This window comes from Aethalodelphis obliquidens, unplaced genomic scaffold, assembly GCF_003676395.1.
Source record: "Aethalodelphis obliquidens isolate GAN/ISIS:26980383/991018 unplaced genomic scaffold, ASM367639v1 scaffold40, whole genome shotgun sequence".
NCBI classification, from domain to species: Eukaryota; Metazoa; Chordata; class Mammalia; order Artiodactyla; family Delphinidae; genus Aethalodelphis; species Aethalodelphis obliquidens.
This window is the reverse complement of record NW_020837984.1, coordinates 2,407,958-2,432,480: the sequence shown is the minus strand read 5'-3', so window position 1 is coordinate 2,432,480 and position 24,523 is coordinate 2,407,958. Positions and strand designations below refer to the sequence as shown.

Below are 24,523 nucleotides of genomic sequence, written 5' to 3'. Positions count from 1 at the left end.
GGGGAGGGGGAGGGAGAGGGAGAGAGTGATTTTTAAAGCAGGGTTCCCAAAGCTTAGGATGCATCAGAACCACCTGGAGAACTTTTTAAAACAGGCAGTAGTCAGCCCACACTGTTAGATTTGTGTCAGTAGATCTGGGTGGGACCCAGAAATTTGCACCTCTAGTAATCCCAACGTGATGCTGCTGCTGTTGGTCTTAGGACCACTTTGTGAGAACCGGTGTTCTAAAATACACTTTCCACTGTCTTCTGTGGGCCTTAATAATTACACTTACATACACACACACCTCCCAGGATAATAAAATGTTACATATTTTAAGTTATAAAAATGCCAAATATTATCATTATTAATAATAGCTACTTTGAGTACCCACTGTGAGCCAGTGCTATTAATTCTCCAAGGCAGGTATTACGACCCATTTTACCAACTAAGGCCTGACCCAGCCCAAATCCAACTCCTAAGCCTATGCACTTAACTTCTTTAATACTTTCTTAACAAGTAATAAAATGAGTCAAAATTAACCAACGTGCAAGTATTTTTAATCAACGTATTTTCTACATTTTAATAGCATACATACCTGTATTAACTCTAAGTGGAAGAGTATACTTTTCTATATATCACTTAAAGCTAAAAAAAGGAACATCCAAGGACTTGCAAAATCAACCAGCCAACAAAGGTGTACTGAGTTCTTCCTGATACTTGACGACCACAGGACAAGCCAGCTTCCTGAACTAATGCATCTGAAACAATCAGGAAATAGTCTAAGATTAGCGTAAATGTCGAACATGAGTGCCGCCAGGTTTTTTTTTCTGTCTTGACAGATAGTAGTAAGTGCAAAAGATAACGTGGCACCCAAACAATGTCTTAGAGCAGCGGTTCTCAAGCTTTCCCCAGTGTCAGAGTCACCTCGAGAGCTTGTCAAAACTCACACAGCTGCCTCCCAGTTTCGGATTTAGCAGGACTGGTGGGAAGCCCAAGAACTTGCATTGCTAACCATTTCTCAAGTGATGCTGAATCTGCTGGCGCAGGGACCACACTTGAAGAACCACTGTTCTAAAACAAGCCTTCCTGGATTCTGATCCAATTTTTGGGCACTGATTCAGCAGACATTGCTGGAGTGCCTACCATGTGTAAAGCTTCTTTCTAGCTCTGAGGATAAAGCTGTAAACCAAACAGACAAAAATCTCTGCCCTCGGGCTTCCCTGGTGGCGCAGTGGTTGGGAGTCCGCCTGCTCGATGCGGGGGGCGCGGGTTCGTGCCCCGGTCGGGGAGGATCCCACGTGCTGCGGAGCGGCTGGGTCCGTGAGCCATGGCCACTGAGCCTGCGTGTCCGGAGCCTGTGCTCCGCAACGGGAGAGGCCACCACAGTGAGAGGCCCGGGTAACGCAAAAAAAAAAAAAAAAAAAAAAATCTCTGCCCTCAAGGAGCTATTCAGGAAGGATAGCTGACAGGAAATAATAAGTACATAATGTAACAAGGGATTCTTTGAATCCCTTGTTACAAATGGGCAGATAGAGGACTCTGTCTTAGTGTGTTCACCTCTCTGAGGAGATAATATCCATCAGAACAAACCAGTGTAGACATCTAGGTGCAGAGAGTTCCAAAGAGGAAGTACAAAGGGCCCTGAGACAGAAATGTGCTCAGTGTGTTCAAAGAAAGGAGACTAGTGGCAGAAGAGGCGTGTGCAAGAGGAGAATGGTAGATGAGATTCAGATTTAACAGGAATCTGCATTTTTAAAAAGGAGATTGTAATACACATACAGGTTTGGAAATGACTTCTCAGGTGCAATTATTTCTAAAGCTCATCCAACTTTTTCTGTTTCTCATCAACACTATTTTGGTGTGAGATCTGAGAGTAGACATGTTCCCTGCAGCAGAAAACAAAGAATGCATCCTCATAGGGAAAGGTTTATTAGGCATGCCCAGGGACTGAGCTTTGCATGATTTTTATTCAAAAAAATCGTTTCTGTCTCCTAAACAAGAGTCTGAGTCAAGCTTACATACTGAATGTGCAAATGGCGGAAATAACTGAATCCAAAGAGGAAAGGGAAGCTCATGGTGACAGACAAGATATGGAGGGCAAAGGAAGGAACGAACAGATATGCAAATGAGGATTTAGAGGAGGAAAGGAATTTACATGGGGATGACAACAGGTCTGGTTCTATACCTAAGTCTATGTGAATCTAATGGAAGTGCGTGTGTGTGCGCACGCATGTGCACACATGCGCTAAGAAGTAGGGGAGATAATAAAACTTGGGGAATAGGTCATGGCTGTTTGCAAACAGGTGATAAATGAAGCCCCCTAATTAAGTAAGTTCCCTGAAGAAGTGAGCGTGGAGGGTGGAGAACAGAAGGTGGGAACTCAGCCCTGGTGAGGAGAGATGACCATGGGAGGAAGAAGAGAGAAAGAATCAACAGCAGAGTACAAGAAAAGTGCAACAGCCTACCAGCCTATTACCCTAAATTACTGTGTCTGACAGAACTGCAGTAAACATAAAATGGGCAAAGGTCAGTTCTTCTGTCCTTCAAGCATATGGGTATGTAACCAGCTGGTTTGTAAAAGGGAGCTCATATTATGGAGAACACTTTATCCCATAAATAAGTCAGACTCAATTATTTTATATCAAAACAGTATCTTCGCTTTTAACGAGCACAACTGCCAATACCCCAGAGTCACGCATTATGAATCACTATTTGCTCCTTCCTACACTTTCTAATTTCCTGCTAAGGAGACAGGGCTGAGTGGGGTCGTTAATCTGAATTAGAAATACTGTGACCTGCTCTGCATTTTGCTTGCTAACACTGTGGCAGATCTGGATCTATGGGGTGTTTACTTTCCATTCAGCTCTGAGGAAGAGGGGGGGCAGACATGCGGGAGACGCTGAGCTAGTTTTAACTTTTAAGCCTTTTTTTTTTTTTTGCGGTACGCGGGCCTCTGACTGTTGTGGCCTCTCCCGTTGCGGAGCACAGGCTCCGGACGCGCAGGCTCCGGACGCGCAGGCTCAGCGGCCATGGCTCACGGGCCCAGCTGCTCCGCGGCATGTGGGTTCTTCCAGGACCGGGGCACGAACCTGTGTCCCCTGCATCGGCAGGCGGACTCTCAACCACTGCGCCACCAGGGAAGCCCTCTTTTAAGCCCTTTTAAATTCCAGATACCATTTGGGCATCTCACTTTGGGCTTTGAAATCATTGCTGTCATTTCAATGCTTTTACTGGAAATGTCATCAAATGACAAGCTTTGCTCAGCCTCTGTCTGGAATTCTAGAAGGCTCACCTAAGCAGCCTAAAATAACATGCTGGCTTTATTAGAAATGGGGAAACGTGTGTATTTTTCTGGCTGAATTGATGTGACTCAGTGGATATTTCACTGGTGATGCCATGGAGGGAAGAATCTGTGTGAGGCAGGGGCACCTGCAGGCAGTTGGTTCAATAAGTCTCTCTCACCACTGCCTCCTTACTTCAGAGGAAATACAATGAATGGCCCTTGGAAAAACATAACTGCAAAGCCATCATTTACAGCTTTCAGATATTTATTTCACTTGCAATAACTGCTTACTGTGTGGGCTAGGAAAATACATAGAGAGAAAACTCAAGTTTTTAATTCACCTTCTTGTTTAGAACTCTGGTAAGAATTTTGATGGAATTACTGGGGCTGATGGGAGTTGAGAATTCTCTTCAGAACTATGCCAGCCTTGCTCTCCCAAAGCACCTGGACCAGAGTCGCAGATGATAGCAGACACCTAGTGCAGCAAACTTTGGTCGAAAGATGCTAGTGCCTTTCTTGACCTACCCAACCTGGCTCTACCCCCTAACTGGTCACAGCCCTTACTGCTAACAGTACTACTAAGGGAAATTCATTAGAAATAGAAGTGGGTTTCAAAAGGGCTGGATGAATTCCCAGCAGGCATGTCTGTTAGGGTGTCTGCAGGTACAGACACTGAGATCAACAAGAATGGCTGCATTCCCTCAAGTCACTTCGGACGTCTCTCCCAGACTCTGAAAGCAGAGACTGAAGGAACTGTGGGTTTGAGCTAAGTAAGAGTCATTCATTTGTCTGTCCTGGCCACTGGGCCCTACCACCCCATTCCAGTGTCCTTGGAAGCTGGGAGGATGGGAGCCTCACATTTTCTTCACAGCTTAAGCATGAAAAATGTTCCCTTTCTGACTCATCCCCTGCCCCCCACACGGCCGTCCATGGTCCTGGGTGGGTAGGTCCCTGAAACAGGCCCATCCACAGCTTCACCCTGACCCCCTTGGGCTGGCCAACATCCCAGTGCCCACTATACATACCGCACTTCCTCCTGAGAGACCCAGAGGTGACTGTAGCCAACTTGCTTTGGAGCCTTGGGCTTTGGGGGTTTTGTGGATGCTCTAGGGCTATGGAAAACTTGAGTAATTTTCTGTGGTCACAACCCCAGGGTCCCCAGTCAGTGTAATTATAAGTCAATCACTTCCCGTCCAATTCTGGCTTCTCTTCCCTTGGGGCAGGTAAAATCATTACCATGGCTCCCTTCTCCCCTCAGTCAGACATTTGTACAGGCCATTTACCTCATGCCTCATGAATCTTCTCAACTGAATGTTATTTGGGGGGTTGTACTTTTTTATTGAACTCAGAACAGCAGAAGGCCTGTCATCGATCTCGCTGCCCTCCACAGCCCAGGGCGGCCTTCTGTTTCCCTAAGTGCAAGGGCCAGGCAGACAATCCGCAGGAAGAAACCTTTCTGATGCACAGCCCTGGAGGGCTCCCCAACCTGCAGCCCTCAGGAGATGCCCCTGGGGTGTAATGAGGCCAAAGGAAGCAACGCTCTCTCCACAAGGGAGGCACTGAGGGCAGGGTGGGGAAAGAGGAAGCTTTATGTGTATTGAGAAATGTGAGGCAGAACCCCTTGCAAAGAGGTCCAAACCTCCCTCACTACAGTAACTAGAAGAAAGAAAGAGAGAGAGAGAGAGGGAGAGAGGGAGAGAGGGAGGGAGGGAGGAAGGGGAGGAGGGAGGAAGGGGAGGAGGGAGGGAGAAAGGAAGGAAGGAAGGAAGGAAAGAAGGAAGGAGGGAGGGAGAAGAAAGAAAACGCCTTCTTGAGTCAAGTAAAGCAGTTCCAAATACAGGCTGGTTATTTATGAGTTACTTTTGTTAAGCCAGAATCCAGTGGGCTGTTTAAATGCTCCCCAGGACACCTCCTAATTGCCCTTCCCCTCCCTGCTCCATCAATGATCCCACCAAACAAACCCACAGAAGGTGTTCGTATTAAGACTTTTCATGATGTAGAAGGAGTTCCTACTTTGGCCTAAACCCAACCCACAGAGCTCAGATCCAGGGAGTCTCTATCCCTGAAATGCCCCACCATCTCTGAAACCTTAAAATTCCCTGAGTGATATGCATTTCCAAGGTTCCAAGTTTGCAGTTTCCCTTTTCTGAGGGCATGGATTTTGCAGTTGAACTTGGAGCCAGATTCACTGTCCATTCCTGCCCCAACAGCACGTACTTCAAAGCCCTTGTTGCGTTTTTACTTATGTCGTTTAACCGCTGTCAGCATTTCCACAATCATTTCTTATGTTCCTTCCTCTAGCATTTTCCAACTTAACAGCGATTCCCTACAGAGGATGTCAATATAGCAGCATAAAGTGGTAGGAGAGTATGGTTGTAGAGTCTGGGGGACCTGAGTTCAGATCCCAAGTCAGCAACTTAGAAGCTGTGTGTCTTTGGGCAAGTTACTCAACCTCCTTAAATTCCAGTGTTTTCATGAATAAAATAGGGGTGATAATGGTACCTAACTCTTGGAATAGCTGTGAGGATTAAATAAAATAATGAACAAAAATAGTTTTCCTGGGTCTGGAGCAGCACTGCCCAGTAGATATATATTTTGAGCCGTGTATATAATTTTAAATTTTGTAGTAGTTTCCTTTTTTAAAAAAGGAAGACAGTTGAACTTAACTTTATGTATATGTTACGAAATATTACCATTCTAAACACCATCAATATAAAATATATAAATGAGATATCTTTAAATTCTTTTTATCATACTAAATCTTTGAAATCTTATATGTATTTTATACATCTCAATACAGACTAGCCACCTGCCAAGTGCTTGTGGGTAGTGGCTATAATATGGGGCAGCACAGGTCTGAAACATGGTAAATATTAGGTAAAGGCAAGTTCCCTTCACTAAGACTCTGTCTTTCCATGCCTTGGGGTTTAGAGATATTTGGAAATGAACTCTGAGATCACCTTCAGCCCCAGTGCTGAAAGGATGTTTCTGAGTGTCAGTGTTGGTCTTTTCCTACAGGAGGACAGGCAAGGACTTGGTGCCCAGTCCCCTGTGCACAGGTAGAGAGTTCTGTGGATTCTCAGTTCTATTATCCTGCCAAACAGGAAGATGATTCTGCCGTCCTGATTTCCTGGAACCCAACACCTCAGATTTGCAGAAGTCCTCAGTGGTTTAGCCCAATCTCTTATCAGATATATGAGCACCTTATACAATGCCCATGCTACTCCCTCAGCCTCTCCTTGAATGCCCCTCAGCGATGAGCAGCTCACCACACCCCCTAGGAATGTCAGATGGCATTGGTTGTAAGGAAACTCCTCCTTTAGAAACACATCCTTCTTCTACCTTCTATTCATTGGTGCTAACACCAGTCTCTGGGAAGAGAACAAGTGAGCCATCCTCTGTGTGACAACTCTACCAGTAATTGAAGTTGGCTCTCGGGTCCCCTCCAGGTCCCCTCCAGGTCCGTTTGTGTTGAGGATAAAAGCCCCAGTTATTTCTATTGTTGCTCATATGACCGTGTGTGAAGCCCCCTCTCCATACTGCATGTATGTGGTTGTTGTTATGTGTCCTTTGCAAAGTGCAGCCCCCAGAACTAAACATAAAACGTGTGCTGTGGGCCTTGAAACCATCTGCTCCTGATTCTGGATACCCTCACCACCAATGCCCTCTTTGCCACAGCTGCATGGCACCCTGAGCCCCTGGAAGCAGGCAGCTCTCCGCCCAGGTGGGTCCCCGCACACTCAGCTCCACGCCAGATGTCAGGCACTCTCCATCTTCCAGCTGGAAAGTCACCCTGAGTCTGGCTTCTCTCCCTTCCAGCTGTTATGCAAGGAGGGCCAGGAGCATCCGTGCCACCTCTCCTCCCACGTGCCAGGGTCTGTGAGCCATTCCCAGCTCCTTCACAGCTTCATACACAGAGGCAGGGGCCTGGAGCTGCACAGCCCTGTCCTCTCTCTGCGTCCCTGAGCCCCTCTGGCGGTGGGAGAGCCCTTGGCCAACATTCCCCTTGTGTGATATGGAAATCCTTGCCTTGCCAGGAGCCCGGCACTGGGGCTACAGGTTTGGCCCCTCCTCTTCAGGGTCTCTAGATGTTTCTCCGCCACCTATTAACTTCACACCAGACTCCCATTAAGGCCCAGTTCAAAAGAGTGGGGTGGGTGACGTGTGGGGATGTTGGGTAGGGCCGAACACACTTCTCCAGAGATGTGGAAGGAAAGGAGCAGCTGCAAGGGAAGATTAAGCTCAGCTGCGCGCCCATCGATCAATAAATCAGTCAATCTTTATCGAGCTCCTCTGCCTGCACATGCTCATTAGCCAGCATGGACCCAAGAGTTGCAGCTCTGAGTCCGGGATTTGAGGGGGGAGGAGTAGGGCTCTGGTCAAAATATTTTCACCTCATAAAGTTCAGTGGTTTCCTTGTAGGGTCATTAGCTAATTCACGCTAAGGTGTTAATGACTTATCAGCTTTCATGCTTTCTAAAGGGACTCTAGCCAGGGAGTGGTCCTGGGTAGGGACCACCTAAGAGGGTGAAGGATGGAGAAGTAAATGCTAAAGGCAAATTATGCCATTTTCCCTAGGGCTTGGGATGGGAATATTAATTGGGTCAGGACAGAAGGTAGGAGCAGGGCTCTGGTGACAGTACTGCTTTCATTCCCTCAGCTCTACCCCTCACCGAATGTGACCAGCAGCTGGTTAATTAGCCTCTCAAGCCTCTGCTCTCTCACCAGTACAATGGGAGTGTCCGCCAAAAGAGTTGGGAGCATAAAGCACTTAGTACAGCTCTCAGTTTAAAACAAAACAAAACAAAAACATGGTGGTTACTTCTGTTCATATTGAATTAAACCCAGACTGACAAGAGCTATGACCTTTGAAAAAAGGGACTGGCTAGTGAATCTTCCTTGGCCTTCCTCTATAACAATTCCTGTCAGACAGGCCTCATTTGGTGGCCTTTTATGACACTGTCATTTGCAAGATTGTCCATACCTTTTTGATATTCATCCTGGTTCATTTGTATATCCCCCTTAGCTTACCTCTTAATTACTGTCTCACAAGTTTATTGCTCTCAAATCATCTCCCGGAAATATCAAAGGCAGCCTCCCCAGCCCAGTGTTTTGGGATTTGGTGGCCAAATGGCATTTTCCTTTTCCTTCTGGTTCATAATTTTATAGATTCTGCCTGTGTCTCGTGTCAGACACAGAGCCTGCAGCGTGTCTTTATGCCACAGTCTTGCCTGCCTCACATTCTCCATTCATTCATTCAGCAAACATTATTGGGTTCCCTCAAGTGCTGCTAAGAAGGGCAGGGCCACAAAGATGGTCCCTTTTCTCATAGCCATTACCTACTAATAGGTGAAGACAGACAAGAAATAAACAAGCAAATGAATAAAATAATTTCAGTGCAATGAAATGAAGAAGAGAAACAAGAGTCTGAGACGGAGATGACTAGAGAGAAGGTTGTCCACATGAAAGAAGAGGTCCTCAGGTGGCGAAGGGCTCAGAATGAGACCCTGACATAGAATTAGGGTGGCTACAGCCTCGTGAGCTTGGGGGAGTCAGGCAAGCAGTGGGGGTGAAGGGATCAGCTGGAGCCAGATCACCAAGAGCTTTGTAGTCCATCATAAGGAGACTAAACTTTATTTATTTATTTTATTTTAATTTATTTATTTATTTTTGCGGTACACGGGCCTCTCACTGTTGTGGCCTCGCCCAGCCGCTCCGTGGCATGTGCAATCTTCCCGGACCAGGGCACGAACCCGTGTCCCCTGCATCGGCAGGCGGACTCCCAACCACTGCGCCACCAGGGAAGCCCCTAAACTTTATTTTAAACTTATTGAGAAGTTGTCTAAAGGTTTTAATCATGGCAGTAACATAATCTGTTGTGTGTTTTGCAAGATTAGCTTTGCCAACAAGGGTAACTGGGTTAAGTTTGGGAAGAAAACAGATTGTAAATTTGGAGACTGTTCTCTTAATCTAAATGAGAGATGATGGTGGTCAGGACCAGTGGAAGAAAGTAGATAGATTCCAGGCACATTCACAAATTAGAGGAGAGAATTAGCATGCCTTGCTGATGGACTGGATGTGTGGAGTAGGATAAGGATAAGAATTATCAAGAATGATTTCCAACTTTCTCTGTGGAGTAACTGGATCAAGGTACAAAGGTATCATTAATGAGGTAGGGAAGATACAAAGCAGGGGGTAGAGAACTAAGTGCCCTGTTTCAGACACACATTAATGTTGTGATGTGTCAAACATGTGGATGGATATGTGAGCCTGGAGCTCATAAACATAACCAGACATGAATTTGGATGTCATAGCATAAAGATGACCCGTAATCCTCATTGGTCAATCCACTCACTGCCTTCCTGCCAAGCATTCCAGCTCCTCTCCCAGAGTCACAATCCAGTGCTATTGCATTTGTTGAGCCCCCAGCAAGGCTGGACCCACAGATTTCCAGGTCTGACCAGGGGGTCCCAGAAGACAAAAACCCAGACACCCAGTAGTCACTACTATTTCCTGTGGAACCACACCCTCTCATTCAATTCTAAGGAGCACTGCTCATTGCCCCGTATTGTTTTCTCCCAAGGCTCATTGCAAGTGTTACTCTATGTACCATTTGGCAAAATGGCCATCTCAGTAGGTATTCAAGCAAACACTTGTTCTGGTTTTGAAAGTGGACATAAATGACCATTCCTATCCATAAAATCCTCTTACTCTGATTGGCACCACAGCCTTTGGGTGGCTAAATTTACTCTCTATTACTCCTGGTGTTTTAAAGCAAATATATTTTAAGCACTACATGTGCCCATGGCTATGATATCAAATGAAAGGAAATACAAACTTTGATAAACACAGGAGAGGCCAAGAAAAGAGACTGGGGCATCTTTTATCCTGTGCTTTCATCCCTAGAGGGCCCAGATTTCCACAATGATTCTTCTCAATGAGACATTCCAGGAATCATGAGCTACCAGAGAAGAAAAACATTACTTACGACATCTAGTTTTTTTCCAGCTTTTACATTTCTCCCATTTTAACGGAAAGGATTGTTTTCCCCTTCTTATGTGTATAGAATTGACTCCTAGACAAGGTTTCACAAAATGTAAATTTTGAGTTTTTAACATATTTGCAGAGGGTAGTCATTTATATAGGAGATTCTGGTGAACATGTACTTCAAGCAAAAATCACTACACTATTAAACACTTTTGCATGCTGTTGTAATGTTTCCATATAAAATTACAAAAATTTGCTAACTCTTTATCTGCTCTCAGCCTAAGAAGAATCAAAGCCATCAATGTATGCCACGCCAGCAACTTTTTTTTCTGTTTTAAACTGCACTAGGGAGCTTGAATTTGCATGCTAAAATAAATGAAACAATTTGATTATATTTGCTGAAACAGCCCATTACTGTGTATCATTTCAGAAGACCACAAAATTTAGCACATATAATCGAAATGGATTGCCTCCTTCTAACTGTGAGAGCATTGAGGAGAAACTATAAAAACACTGGGTATTGTGATGAATTGAGTTCTCAAAATAATGCTCGTTGATTTTCTTACCAATTATCCTGCTATTACTTGAATACAGTTTAAATACCATAGAAGTCTTAAGTCTTCGCATCTTCCCTATGAGTATGTTGGTGTTTCCCTTAGAAAGATTTAACTCTGCATTTACTACTTTATACCTAATCTTCTCAGCCAGTTAGTTATTTTTCAGCTTTTGCTGCCAAAAAAAGTATTGTTGGATGTGGTAAGTTGCTTACTCTATAGGGAAGATTCCCAGCATGTGACAATTTAAGTTTTAATATAAAAATTTCTAATGTATCCATTTCCTAGTCAACATACAAATAAAATGTGGGTTAAAGGCAAGTTTCTTAATCTATCGCTATGGGAGTACTTGTACTTAAGCAAGACAACAAGCTAAAATTAGAAATGTTCTCTGACTCCACAAGAAAGCACACAGTCTACAAGAGGCCTGGGAATTGAACAGAGTGGGAATAGAAAACAAGTCATGACATGGAAACACTTGACCTGGTGTCAGCTTTCTGTGTAGATACTTGTGTTCACCTTGGTTGTGTGTGTACAAATCCCTTCTGCTCACCTGGTTTCTATCTGAGATTTTGGTTAGGAAATCATAATCCAAATGTGCAGGTGTCTCAGCATAATTCTGGGCTTTTTGTTTCAGTTCAATTGGGAAATGATTTTTTTCACCATTAGAAAAGAAGGAAGCCTACTGCCCACAAAACAAATACAAAATCAAATGAAAAATAAAACAAACAAAAAACCTTAAAGAAACATGTCTCAATGAACTTTTCTTATGAATGCTTCTTGACACAGAACATCTTAACAAGAATATCAGTTCAATATTGGGCCAAAGATATAATGATAAAACAAGAATGTTATGAAAAAGAAAACTGAAGACCTGTGGAAACAAATTGAAAAACCAAAGCAGTATCATTAAAGAAATAAATAAACTAGAAAAGCAAGGAGCAGAATAAGTACCACTGATAAATTACTGGCATAGAATAAAGGCTTGAGATAATTAGGATACACGCATGTATTGAAAGATTACTTAAAGCAGTGGAAAAAAAAGACAATTGATATAAAAGACATAGGATAACTGATATTCTTGAGAAACCCTAATATACAGAATAGTTACATATTCAAAAACATACTACAAGAAAATTTATCTGAATCAAAGGAAACTTTTAGAAATTACCTATAGTTGGAAAGAACATGTGTTCTGAGAAAACATAACACAGGACTCTACACCAAGACAGATTCTAGTTAAACTCCTGAATTTCAGGAATAAAACAATTTCAGGCATCTGGACAGAAAAAGCAAATAACCCACAAGGCACTAAAATCAGGCTGCCTTAGATCAATCAGTGTTGTAAAACAATGAAACCACTGTTCTGAGGTGAAAATAGCATGACTCTAAAATGTTATATCCAAAATGGCAATCAAGTATAAAAGCATTATGAACCATGAAAGGACTGAGAAAGCAGGCTACCCATGAGCCTGTCAAAAAAAACTTGACAATGAAAACTTGCCAATTTATTTTTGATCAAAATTTAAAACTCAGAGAAATAGAGTCTTTTTAAAAAAGATTAATGGTGGGCTTCCCTGGTGGCGCAGTGGTTGAGTGTCCGCCTGCCGATGCAGGGGACACAGGTTCATGCCCCGGTCCAGGAAGAACCCACATGCCGCAGAGCGGCTGGGCCCGTGAGCCATGGCCGCTGGGCCTGCGCGTCTGGAGCCTGTGCTCTGCAACGGGAGAGGCCACAACAGTGAGAGGCTCACGTACCACAAAAAAAAAAATAATAATGGTGAGCAGTCAATTCACTGACTATTAAACATAGGTAAATTGAAGTTACAGAATAAGGTGCAATGTTATAAACCCAAACAATATGAAAATAATAACAAAACACGCAAAAACTGAAGGCAAAGGGGAGAGAGATGTGAAGATGTGTGATAGTACTATGACCCTATTCTTTCATAGCAGAGTAAGTTTAAAATGTTGAAAATTAAAATATGCAACTTTAAAATCTTGATTCCAATATCAGTATTTTTCATGTTTTCTTAACTTTGGGCAGCTTTTTTATGAAATAAAAGAGGAAATATGAGATGAGATGAGATGAGATGAAGAAATAGGTAAGTGAAGTTCAATAGTTCCTCTAGTTTTACTTCTGTAACTTCAACTAATATTAAATTTAATGCTTTTTATTTCAAAATAGCATTTATAATTTTATAAACATAATGACAAACTACTTTTTTTTTTTTTTTTGCAGTACGCAGGCCTCTCACTGCTGTGGCCTCTCCCGTTGTGGAGCACAGTCTCCGGACGCACAGGCTCAGCAGCCATGGCTCACGGGCCCACCCGCTCCGCGGCGTGTGGGATCTTCCCGGACCGGAGCACGAACCCGTGTCCCTGCATCGGCAGGCAGACTCTCAACCACTTCCCTGTGCCACCAGGGAAGCCCCCATGGTTCATTTTAAGTAATAGAAATAGAGATTATTAAAATTTCATCTTTGCCCTTTTCTGTAATTTTTTTAAATTATAAAAAAAAAAAAAATTGAAGCAAGAGTTAGAGCTGGACCAGGGGTATCTGATAAGAATTTTTCTCAGATTCTCCCCATTCTAGGTAGGTTGCTAAGAATTTTTATCTAAAGCAGCTGGGAGACTTATGTAGCTATCTGTATACTATGTAGGCACATATTATAGTATAGATGTATGTTTGTATAAATGTTTTTACTGCTAGAAAAGGAAATAAGTAGCCCTTCCATTTTCTTCATTTTATGTTTATTCCTCTAACTCTCCCCTCTTCAGGCCCTGGCTCTCTACCGTTCTTCCCTTGTTCGGTGGATTGAAGGAAGCACAGCATGGTGTAGTGAAAAGGTCTGCTTCCTACTTCCTCACTTAGCGACAGGGGCAGAACTTCTCTTTCCAGGCCTTACTGCTTCATCTCTAACACATTATCTCCTGCCTGATGATAGGACTTCAGTAAATGACTGAGCAGACACTTAGGTTGGAGCTGAGAAGCATGGAAGAGGACTGGCCCCTGAACAACTACAGCAGTGTTGCCAGTGGGGCTACCTTTCCATCCAGCCTTCAGGAGGACTGTTACCCAGAACCAGAAGGGTAACTGGTTCATGGCTGGACCAAGGTGCTCAACCTTGGTGGGTGAAGGCCAACAGCATATACATACTGGTTAGTGTTTTTTAATCCTTAAACTTTCCTATTCTTTTTCACAGACTTAGGTGGGGGAAGGTTGGGAGGAAATGGCAGAGGGACCAAGAGAACATGTCCTGTAAGTTCATTAGTATGCAAAGAGAAGAGAATTCGGGGAGGGACAAAGGCGCAAAGCAGCTGTAGGACAGCCCTTTCAGTAAAATGTTTGCATAACTTGGGACTTCACACATGTACTTTCCTTGACCCTCATGACAACAGAGAGTAAAGGAGACGTGGCATCACCATGGTCCCTACTTTACAGACCACAGTCAGGGATTTCCCCAAGGTCACTAGACCAGTGAGTGGGGAATTAAGATCTGCTTCCCCTGAAGAGGATGTTCTTTCTAGTACAACAGTCTTTCAAATAGAAAGTCATCACAGCCCTAAGTTCATTTAGCAAACAAACAATGCAGAGAACCTGAAGAAAGACAGAAAAGGGTCAAAAAAAAAAGCTCTCCAACTTTCCCAGTCCTATGTAGGGAAACCTCTTACTCCTGACTTGCCCTGGACCTTCTTGTCTGAGGACAGATTTCCACCTGAACGCCTCAGAGTTCTCCACATGCTGTGCACAAGGCTCATCTAGAGCCCTGCACAGAGGAAGTGGAATAGTGTCTGGGGAGGATGTGTGTGTCCCACAGAAACTTGCTCATGAGGACCTCATTCTGCAAATCCTTTGATGACTTCATTGACCCGCTTGCAGCCTCGTAGGGCTAACTGGTAGGTGCCACGCAAATACTCTTATATCTAAAGAAAAGAATAGTTTTTAGAAAATATTGATATGCTATATATTTCTAAGCCCCTGGGAGACTGCAGTTCTGTCAGTCTTTTCAAGCATCCCTTTTGCACAGGCTCCAGTGGCTTATTTCCTCACTTACCTCCATTAATGTAATTTTTGGTAGTTTGAATTAAGATTGTAATTATAATAGCTCACATTTCTTTAGCATGTATAGGCACTGTGCTAAGAGTTTTGTTGGCTTTATCTCAGTTAACAGAATTACTATCTTGATATTTTAGATGATGGAATTGAGGATCAGAGAAGTTAAGAAATTCATTCCTCATCACACAGCTTTTATGTAACAAGCATGAGATTCAAGCCCTGGTCCAGCTGATTTCAGAGCAATATTCTCAACCACTAGACTAGCATCCTACATATTCTTTCTGGTTAGCACCGCAGCTGAAGAGCACAAAACACCTGTTGAATGCCTGAATAACCTCTTGAGAATAAGCACGGAAAAGCTTTATGGCAGCATGGTATGGCTAAAAGTTTGGGCTTTGGAGTCAAGAAGCCTCAAGTTCAAATTCCAGCTCTGACACCTACAACCTGGCAGTATACTGGAGCCTCAGCTTCTCTAGGGAAATAGGATAATAGCAGCAGCAGCATCACAGCTGTTGTAATAATTAAATGCAATAATATCTAAAGTACGCTTAGCTTGGCTGCTGTGCTGCAGAAGTTCAAGAATGTTACTATTATTCATATTAAGCCAAAATAGAAGCAACTACTTTTTGTCAACCTCCATCAGCAACTTAGAGTACAACTAATAAGAGTGCACAAATTTTAAAACTATTGGCTGAAATGAATCAATCACCTGGAGATCCCATCTTTCTAGTAACACATTTTAATATCTACCTGAAAACAATACTGCAAAGACTGTCCAAGGTAAATTGACCAACTAATATTTAAGAAGCATCTAATATTTGCAAAGCATTTTGAGACATACCAGCAAGTATAAATCTAAGAGGCTGCCCTCAAAGAGATTTCAGGCCTTGTTATATAACAATAGAATGATATGTAAGCACAATAACAACAACACAAGAGATAATCCAATATAGGTGACTTTTACAATGCTGTATTTGATAAATCCCACCTGAGCCATGTAAGTTGTGACATTCTTAGCACAAAGTAAAGTCTTATGAGCCAGGAAAGTTGTACAGGTTAAGAGGGAAAAAAAGAATTTAAGAAAAGGGCAAAGACAGTGAAAAAGAAAACACAATACCTGGTGGTGCAGAGTCAGGGAAGGGGGAGAGACTGGGAAAGGCAGTTCGCATGTAAGGAGTTGTAATGGGCATGTGTGCAGTTCTGGTGGAAGGAGTAAAGCAAATAACGAAGTTCTCCCACCCCTTCCACTCTTTACTCATGGACCCAGCTAAAGAGTAGGAAAAATATTAAAGCCCTATAGTAAAGGGAAATTCCTAAAATAGCTTCCTTTAGGGACTCTCAACAGCACTGTCTCTTGGAGGAGTTTTAGGAGAATGACTGCTCACCGCCTTAAATCTGCTCTGAATTTCCAAGTCATATAGTCAAAATACAGTACCAGCTCATAAACTGATAAGGCTGGGTGAAAAACGGGGTCAGATCTTGGCCAAATTTTGCAACTAATTTTTGCGGCAATTAAAGACAAAATTATATAACCACAGCCTCCCCCCACCCAGGTCCTTCCCCAAATTCCACCCAGGGCAGATCACTGCACACTGCAGAAAAGGAAACCATATATATCAGGAAGGTCTCAGGACTCCTATCCTCCTCCCAACCTCCCAGTCAGATTTGGAGCAAGGAGAAGAGGACAGACATTTCCCTCCTAATATCAGCCCCTCCTGGGGAGAGAAAAGTATACTTATGAGGCTAGTAGAACGTAGACCGTTCTACGTAGACAGTAGAGGTAGAAAATGACAGTCTCTCTTTGTCTCTCTGTCTCTGTCTCTCTCTATATATACATATATATGTCTCAAAAGTTTTAGAGTACAATAAATAAAACTAAAATAACACTTTACCTTCTGCATTTGCCCTAGGAATTTATTATTGAGATTTTGGGCTAGGCTGGGACCTGGGACCTGGGACCCTTTGCTGCAGCGCTTGTACCTGGACAAAGTCTCCATGAGCAACAAAAGACAAAGAAACTATAAGGGACTAAAAATAACCGCGTGCATGCACAGTTGGGCTAAATTATGAACAACAAGATACAAAAAGACCAAAAACCCAACTGCCACTTCTGAAGAGCCCAGAGCAAAAGCAGGGTGTTGGGAGAAAAGCAGGGTACTGCGCATGCCCCCTGCACTCATCACCACCGAAGGGGTGGGCAAAGCACCTAAGCCACCCCTCCGGCCCAAGCCCTGGACCCGCCCCTACCATCACCCCAGGTAAGGAACAAGGTCCCCACCCTGGTTCAAGCGGGCAAGGGAACCTGTTACTTGTTCTCTCTCTCCACTGCTGCAGCAGGAGCCCTAGTAAAGCCTTGCTTGAATTTCTTGTCAGGTGACTGGGAGGTTAACCAATAAATTACCCACCTTGGAAAGAGGCCCTTATCCAGTTGGCTTGGATCTCGAGGTATCCTGAAGAATTCACAGAATATCACAACCCTGAATTGGTGAACTCAACGTTGGTACTGACATTCCAACTATGATATCACAGTAAGAACGTTCAGTCTACACACACACACACACACACGCAGAGCAAAATTTCAGACTTGCTATTTTTGTCTTCAAATAGCCTTTTTCTACTGTCCAGACCCAATCTCTCTCTAATGTTACAGACATTATCACCCTAAACCAAACTCCTCCAGCCACAATGCATCCATGTCATCTCTCAAGTAGAGCACACATTCATCACTCCCCCTAAGTTTTCTCACACTAAACTCTCTTTTTTCTCTCCTATATTACCAGACCTTTTTTTACAAATTATCCCCTACATAATTTATCCCACCAACTTATTCTGAGATCCAAAGGAGAGGACTACAATTAAACAAAATTTTAAACGAAGAACACACTTTACTAGTGTCATGGTGACTGTAAAATACAGACTGTTCATCTTCCTGAGTCCTCGTTGGGCACAAGCATCCTTAGTTCTGCAGAGTCCAAGTTACTAGTGGATACCCCTTGGTGGTATCTTGTGGACTTAAGAGCACAGGCAGCTCGAAAGCAAATAGATTCAACTTTCCCTAGAAGAGGAAAGTCAAGGAATCACAATGTACTTGGTACTCAAAGGGAACCATCAGTATCTTAAGACAAAGCACTAAAAACTAAAGAAAAAAAAAGGGGACATTTTATTTGTATTAAAGTGCTGGCATGCAAAACCAATCAACCTCTCTCATTGTGTTGTTACAGACAGCCCCATTCCTCTGCTCTTTCTCCTTTTTAAATGCCCCTGGACTTTAGAGCAATTCTCAGTGATTTTCCAGGCCAGGAGCTCAGTCTCTCCAGGGAACTTGTTAAAAATGAAAATTCCTGGGTCTCATCTAAGACCCACTGGATCAGAACCTATGAGATACAACCCCAGCAATATATGTCTTAAGGAGCCCTCGGGTAGTTCTGAGGCTCAGTAAAGTTGGAAAAGCACTGCTTTAGGACATTTTTCAAGCATCCCCCTTTTTCTCCTCATGCTATAGTTGACACCACCAGTTAACAGTCCTCTTCCCCATCCAAAACTAGGTACTGTCTACTCTTTGGCGAATCCTGGAACCTACAAGAGAGAATACTATAAAGGTTTATATTCAGGGCACAGGATACTGGGAACAGGTTTTTTATTTTCCCTTTATGGGTTTTTATATACAAAAGAATAGGCCGTAAGACTATAATACCAAGTCTCACATCACAGCTTTTGAAGATAAAAAAAATAGCTTAGGGGCTTCCCTGGTGGCGCAGTGGTTGAGAGTCCACCTGCCGATGCAGGGGACATGGGTTCGTGCCCCGGTCCGGGAGGATCCCACATGCCACGGAGCGGCTGAGCCCGTGAGCCATGGCCGCTGGGCCTGTGGGTCCGGAGCCTGTGCTCTGCAACGGTAGAGGCCACGGCAGTCAGAGGCCCGCGTACCGCAGGAAAAAAAAAAAAAAAAGCTTAGATTAGGTTAGACTGATTACAAGCAAATTCTTTTAAGAAATTAAATAACCATTATTTAATTTCTAGTTGGATCGCAGGTGAACAACTGACCCTTGACCTTGATTTTAGCACCTCTACCACCATGGCACAACTAATTTAAATTGCACAATTTTAGAAGTTCTTTTATTTTTCGAAACATTATTTGAGTATTTAAGAATCTGATCAGCAAAGACTGTTTTACTTACTGTCATTTCCTTCCCTCTACCTTTCCCTACCTTGTTTCTAACTTGTGACCAAATCTCTCAGCCAGCAAACTGTCTCATGCCCACAAACATCTGTAAACATTGCAAGTCCACTTTGGTATCCAATGGTGAGGAAAGGCCAGCTGGAAAAGATGATGAAAACAGAACTCAGAGAGAATGAGGGAAATTCAAATTCTGGAAGGTGAGGAAGGATAAGACAAAGTTCAAAGAAAGACACGAGCCTTCAGCAAGGAAATTTGGGTCCTGATGTAGCCCTTAAGCTCAGCGTACTGAATTAGCAACATCGGTAAATTGAGCTGAAGAGGAGCCTAGCTGCTAAAAACTCTATTCCAATGCAACTGTTTTTCCTTCTCCAGATAATCATGACCTGGCTGGAGCAAAATAGGTTTCCTTCCCTCTATTTCTCATCTTGCAGGTAACTCTTACCTTTTTCCAATATATTTTTGAGAATTCCTTTGACCATTTTCACATAGAGGATGTTGTTCTTCTGGGTCCTATCTAAATTTTCTATGAGTGCTTTGCAAGAAAAAGGGCTGATCCAAAAGGAGTAGTTTGGATGAATCTGGAGAACTTGGACATGTAATTGTGATATTTATACCCAGTATAAATACAACACGAAACAAATCTCTTCATTTCCTCTTTTACTTAACAAGTAAACATTTTACAAAGACAATAGTTATTGTTCCCTTGGATGGCATTGGCAAGCTACATATTCAGGGAAGGATGCATTTGTATAATATGTGGTTAGAGGTTAATCAATATTTCATTCTTATTTTATGGCAACCAAAGGCAACATAGGTTATTTGGTTGTTCTTCGGCATTGTATTAGTTATATTAAATTAATTTATTCCACAAATATTTATCAAGTGCCTACAACAGAGCCTGTTACATAGTAGGTATTTATAGTGGGTACTTAGTAACTCTTTATTTATGCAGAGAATATTTCTTGAGAACTCACTATATGCAGACTCAGTACTAAGTTCCCCGGCTGAGACGATTCACAAACCTCAATGGGAATTTTTTGCTCTCAGAGCCCTGAGTCTATGAATATGAAATCATTTGCATACCAAGTGACTCTGGCCCCTTCCTTCCTCCACCCCTAGCCATTCCCGCCACTGTTAATGAGACGAGTAATCGAAAAGCTTGAGCAACGTGCCGTAAATCCATCTCTAAGGCTCTGTTCATTAGTATGTCCTCCCCTGGGCCCACTGCAGGAAAATGTGCACCATTTGAAACCTGAACTATCCGCTGCCATAGTAAAGGACATGAATCAAATGCCCACAACAAAGTCTTATGCTCACTGGCTCATCCTTGTAGTAACTCCAAACACTGGTGTCACATTGCTTTGCCAGAAAGAGGAGACTCATCAACAGCTACCACTCAGATAGCTCTCACACTACTGGGGAACCTAGAGACGACAGTAATCCTACTACTCCCCTCAGGGTTCTCCTCATGTGGGTGCCTTCCTGACACTCCCAACCCTTTTCTTCATCAGGAACCCCTTTGTTCTTTGAGCCTCCCTCTGCACTTTGAAAAACTCTCAGTGATATCGATGATCACTTTCTACTAAAATTATTTGTTTGAGTGCTTCTTAAGAATAGGCACTCTGGGTGCTTCACCTCTAAAGCCGTAACACCTCACATGCATAGTGATGGATAAATGGTTTTCAGGTAGATTTTGTTTACTCTTAATGAGTCAATAAAAAAATGTCATTTAGCCAGATCCTGCAAGCCGTATAAGCGTTAGAAATATCTATTCAATCTGCTGTCTGCCCAACTAACAGTCCTAAAAGGTCCTTGCCATAGTTCATTACTACATGCAAAACCTAGAAAATATTTTTCTCAATTAATTTATTAACATAAAACTACATACGTTTTGAACAGTTGTGACCTTGGAGATCTAGCACAATTCCCTTAATTTCATGGGTGAGGTATCTAAAGTCCTAAGAAGTTAAGTCAGGGTCATACAGCCAATGAATGGCAGAGAGAGAATAGAATCCAAGTCTCCCTGCTTCCTGCCCAGTACTTGATTTACCAGTCCATGACCTAGATTCTGCTTGTTGAAGTTCCATTTCTTGAGAGGCTCATGAAAAGGTATGGAGAAGGCTCTGGCAGTTGAGCTGTATTCAGAAAGAGGGAGAAAACCTCCACCAGATGCTCTGTTACTTTTTCTTCCCTGGAGGCATAAACACTGGCCAAAAAAGCTGTCTTAGTGCAAGGAATAAGAAAAAGAAGAAATGATGGAAATCTACACAATATGCAGCTGATGAGATATAAGGACGCCCTTTAGGACAGTCTCAGGGTTATAACTGAGGGTCAAGATAGGCTGCTTGCAGGTCAAATCATCTGCAGTAACTGAGCTCCAGAATAGAACTTTTGGGCCTGCCCTAACCAGAATTGATGTCCCTGTCATGGACCTAGAATGTGAATAGGCCATGACCTTAGGGAAAAGGGGAGGAAGGCAACACTTCCTGAAGCTTTCACCAGATGGTGCTTCATCCAATAACTCACCATACCTCCACTGAGCATGTACTAAATGCCAGGCAAGGAGCTGAGTACTGTGGCTGCAAAGATGAATGAAAGAGAATGCCTCCCTGCTCTTAAGATGCTCATGTCTGTGATATCTCCCACCAAGAGCTCTTTAGAGGGCCTAGTACACCACACACACACACAGACACACACACACACACACACTCACCCGCTAAATGTATTAGAAACCCAGGAGCATCTCTGTCACAACTCAGGATTGGACACTCAGTACTGGCACCCAGAACGCTAAACTTTCTGTCTCATGACTAACACCATTTAGGCTTTTCCATATGTCTTGTCCTAGGTCCTCAAAACAAAAGGCAACTCTGACCAAATGCTGTGAAGGTTTATGGATTGTACCAACTGCAAGGGTCATAGTAGACACTGCTTCAGAGCAGAGGAAGATTTGAACAGCAAAAGCGCTTAGGCAAGAGAAAGGGCAAATTAATTCCCTTATCAAATCTTCCCTCTCAGAATGAATGGGATACATTCTCACCTGAGAGTTATTGTTTCTCTTCAGGTACCAATTTGTGCTTCTAGAGGTACTCACTATATTTGCAGTAGTTGCAGACAGAGCTTGAATATGTTACAATGTTAAGTAATTCATATTACTCTTAAATTTACCTTTTTATAGATCTAGATATAATATGTGAGAAGAATAATACAAATTCTTTATGTTGGCAACCAGCTGAACTTTCAACATTGGAACTGTGCAATAGTTTTATATTCAAAAAAATAGTCAAATTTTAAAAATAAATTTTAAATGCTGCCTTTATTTAAAAATTATTAGATTCATTAATTATAATATGTATTTTACCCCTCACTTTTGATAAATCTTGAATATTTTAGGATAAATGTAACTTTTAAAGCTTATACAATAAATATATTTTTAAAAATTTTCCACTTACTCTATATTTTGACAAAATATAATCAAATTGTATACTTTTCATTGTACATGTACAAATACATTTTATTTTTAATCATTTAGCTCATTTCTATAACAACACCTAAATTATAAAAAATATTAAGTATAACAACACAGTGATTTTGTTAAAGAGAAATGCTACCTTACAGAATAAATATATAATAATTGATGAAATATGCATGTATTTAAATACTAATTCAAACATCATCGGCCCAGGACTTCCCTGGTGGTACAGTGGTAAAAAAATCCGCCTTCCAATGCAGGGGACGCGGGTTCGATCCCTGGTCGGGGAACTAAGATCCCACATGCTGCGGGGCAACTAAGCCCACGTGCCACAACTACTGAGCTCACGCGCCTCAACTAGAGAGCCTGTGTGCTGCAAACTACAGAGCCCATGCGCTCTGGAGCCCATGTGCCACAACTAGAGAGAGAACCCACACACCACAACTAGAGAGAAGCCCGAGTGCCGCAATGAAAGATCCAGCATGCTTCAACTAAGACATGACACTGCCAAAATAAAATAAATAAATATTTAAAAAATTAGGAAAAAAAGAAACATCACTGGCCCATCAACAGAATACCAAGGCACGTACAATAATAATTAAATGTAGTCATTGATAACATTTTGCCAGCTTTCTGTTTTATAAAAAACATGGCTTTACCCACATGATTATTTTTTTGTCATTATATAGGTATAGCTGTCAAAGTAAAAAAAAAAAAAAGAACATATTTCATTTAGCAGTTTATTAGCTTGATTTAGAACTTCTATGTCTATAGACCTATGGTTTGTGGGCCTCCATTTGTCCTCTCATCCCAGGTGTTGAACTGTTAGGGGTGGCCAGTGTATGAGTCACCAAAAGTTAACATAAAATAATTGAAGCCCCAGAGTAAGTCAACAACGTAAGTAGAAAAAGAAGCCTCTTCCCATTTCTTAAAGTGAGACTCTTTTTTTCTTGAACATTCTCAGTCTCGGGTGGAACCACACAGGTACATAAGGCCATGGAAACTCCCAGTGTTTCTGACCATGGAGCCAGTATCAGAGAAAGACCGATTTGGCTTTGCCAAATGTTCCTGGGACAACTGCTCTGTTTGGATGGGATGTAGTTTGTGCCTGTGTCTAAGGGCTCCCTAATGTACAAAGAAGGCTAAAGTAACAAAGGGACTCTTCAGGTTTGGAGGCCCTGCCAGTGGCTGCCATGTCCCGACTGGACTGGGACTGGAAAGTGATCAGCCCTGCAAACTCCCTGCTTGGCCACAACTGGATGATCTCTGTGGGTCTTGTTCATTGCAGTGTGTTCACAATGGTCTAAGCAAGGCTATGGTGAAACACAATTATTCTAGTTTTAGTTTTCATTTCAGAGTCCTTGGAGAGACACGCACTGATTTTTCATTTATACATTAAAGTCTTACCCTTTCTTTACATTTTGTGAATTTTTTGACATATTTTTTGACTTCTGCAATTAATCTCCCAAAACAAACTTACTCTTGGATTTTCACCTTATTGCTCATGAAAGTCTGGTAAATTTTCTCTCTGGCAATTTTTACAGTTATTTTGAAGGTGGCTAAAATTTCTTTTATTTGACACGGTGCTGCCTGTGTCTTCACACCTTAAACACCTTCCGCATTCTAGAATTAGGGTCTTGTATTTATCAGGTACCCATTGACCTTAAGAAAATTTAGAGAAACAAATAAAATTTGAAGAGAGTGACAGCAGGAGCAAGAAAGGAATCCTATTTAAATAGTGCAGGGACATAGCCCTCCCCCACCTAACACTGTCCCCAACTTTATCCCACGCAAAGAGAGCATGCTCAAGTAAGCCTGAGTTGGAAGCCTTGAATCTGCCATGTCCTGTGAGGTGTTAGAGACACTGTTTTGAGTGAATGAACAAAAAAATAAATATCCAAGCATTAAAAAGTGTGTCTCTCTGGTGGTCTCTGTAATCCATGTAATGAAGTGGTCACCAAGTGACTGATACCGTCTTGATACGAGCTGTTTCTAAGACACTATT

The 24,523-nt window shown here is 42.5% G+C and overlaps 1 long non-coding RNA gene across 6 annotated transcripts in view; it reads right to left on the bottom strand.

Moving 5' to 3' along the window:
• The window catches only part of LOC113633533 (uncharacterized), a 228,734-nt gene that overhangs the window by 12,728 nt on the left and 191,483 nt on the right, over positions 1-24,523 (bottom strand). For all 6 annotated transcript variants that reach the window (XR_003438230.1, XR_003438226.1, XR_003438228.1 and 3 more), the window contains one exon: positions 578-740. This is a non-coding gene — a long non-coding RNA (uncharacterized LOC113633533). The remainder of the gene's footprint in view (positions 1-577; positions 741-24,523) is intronic.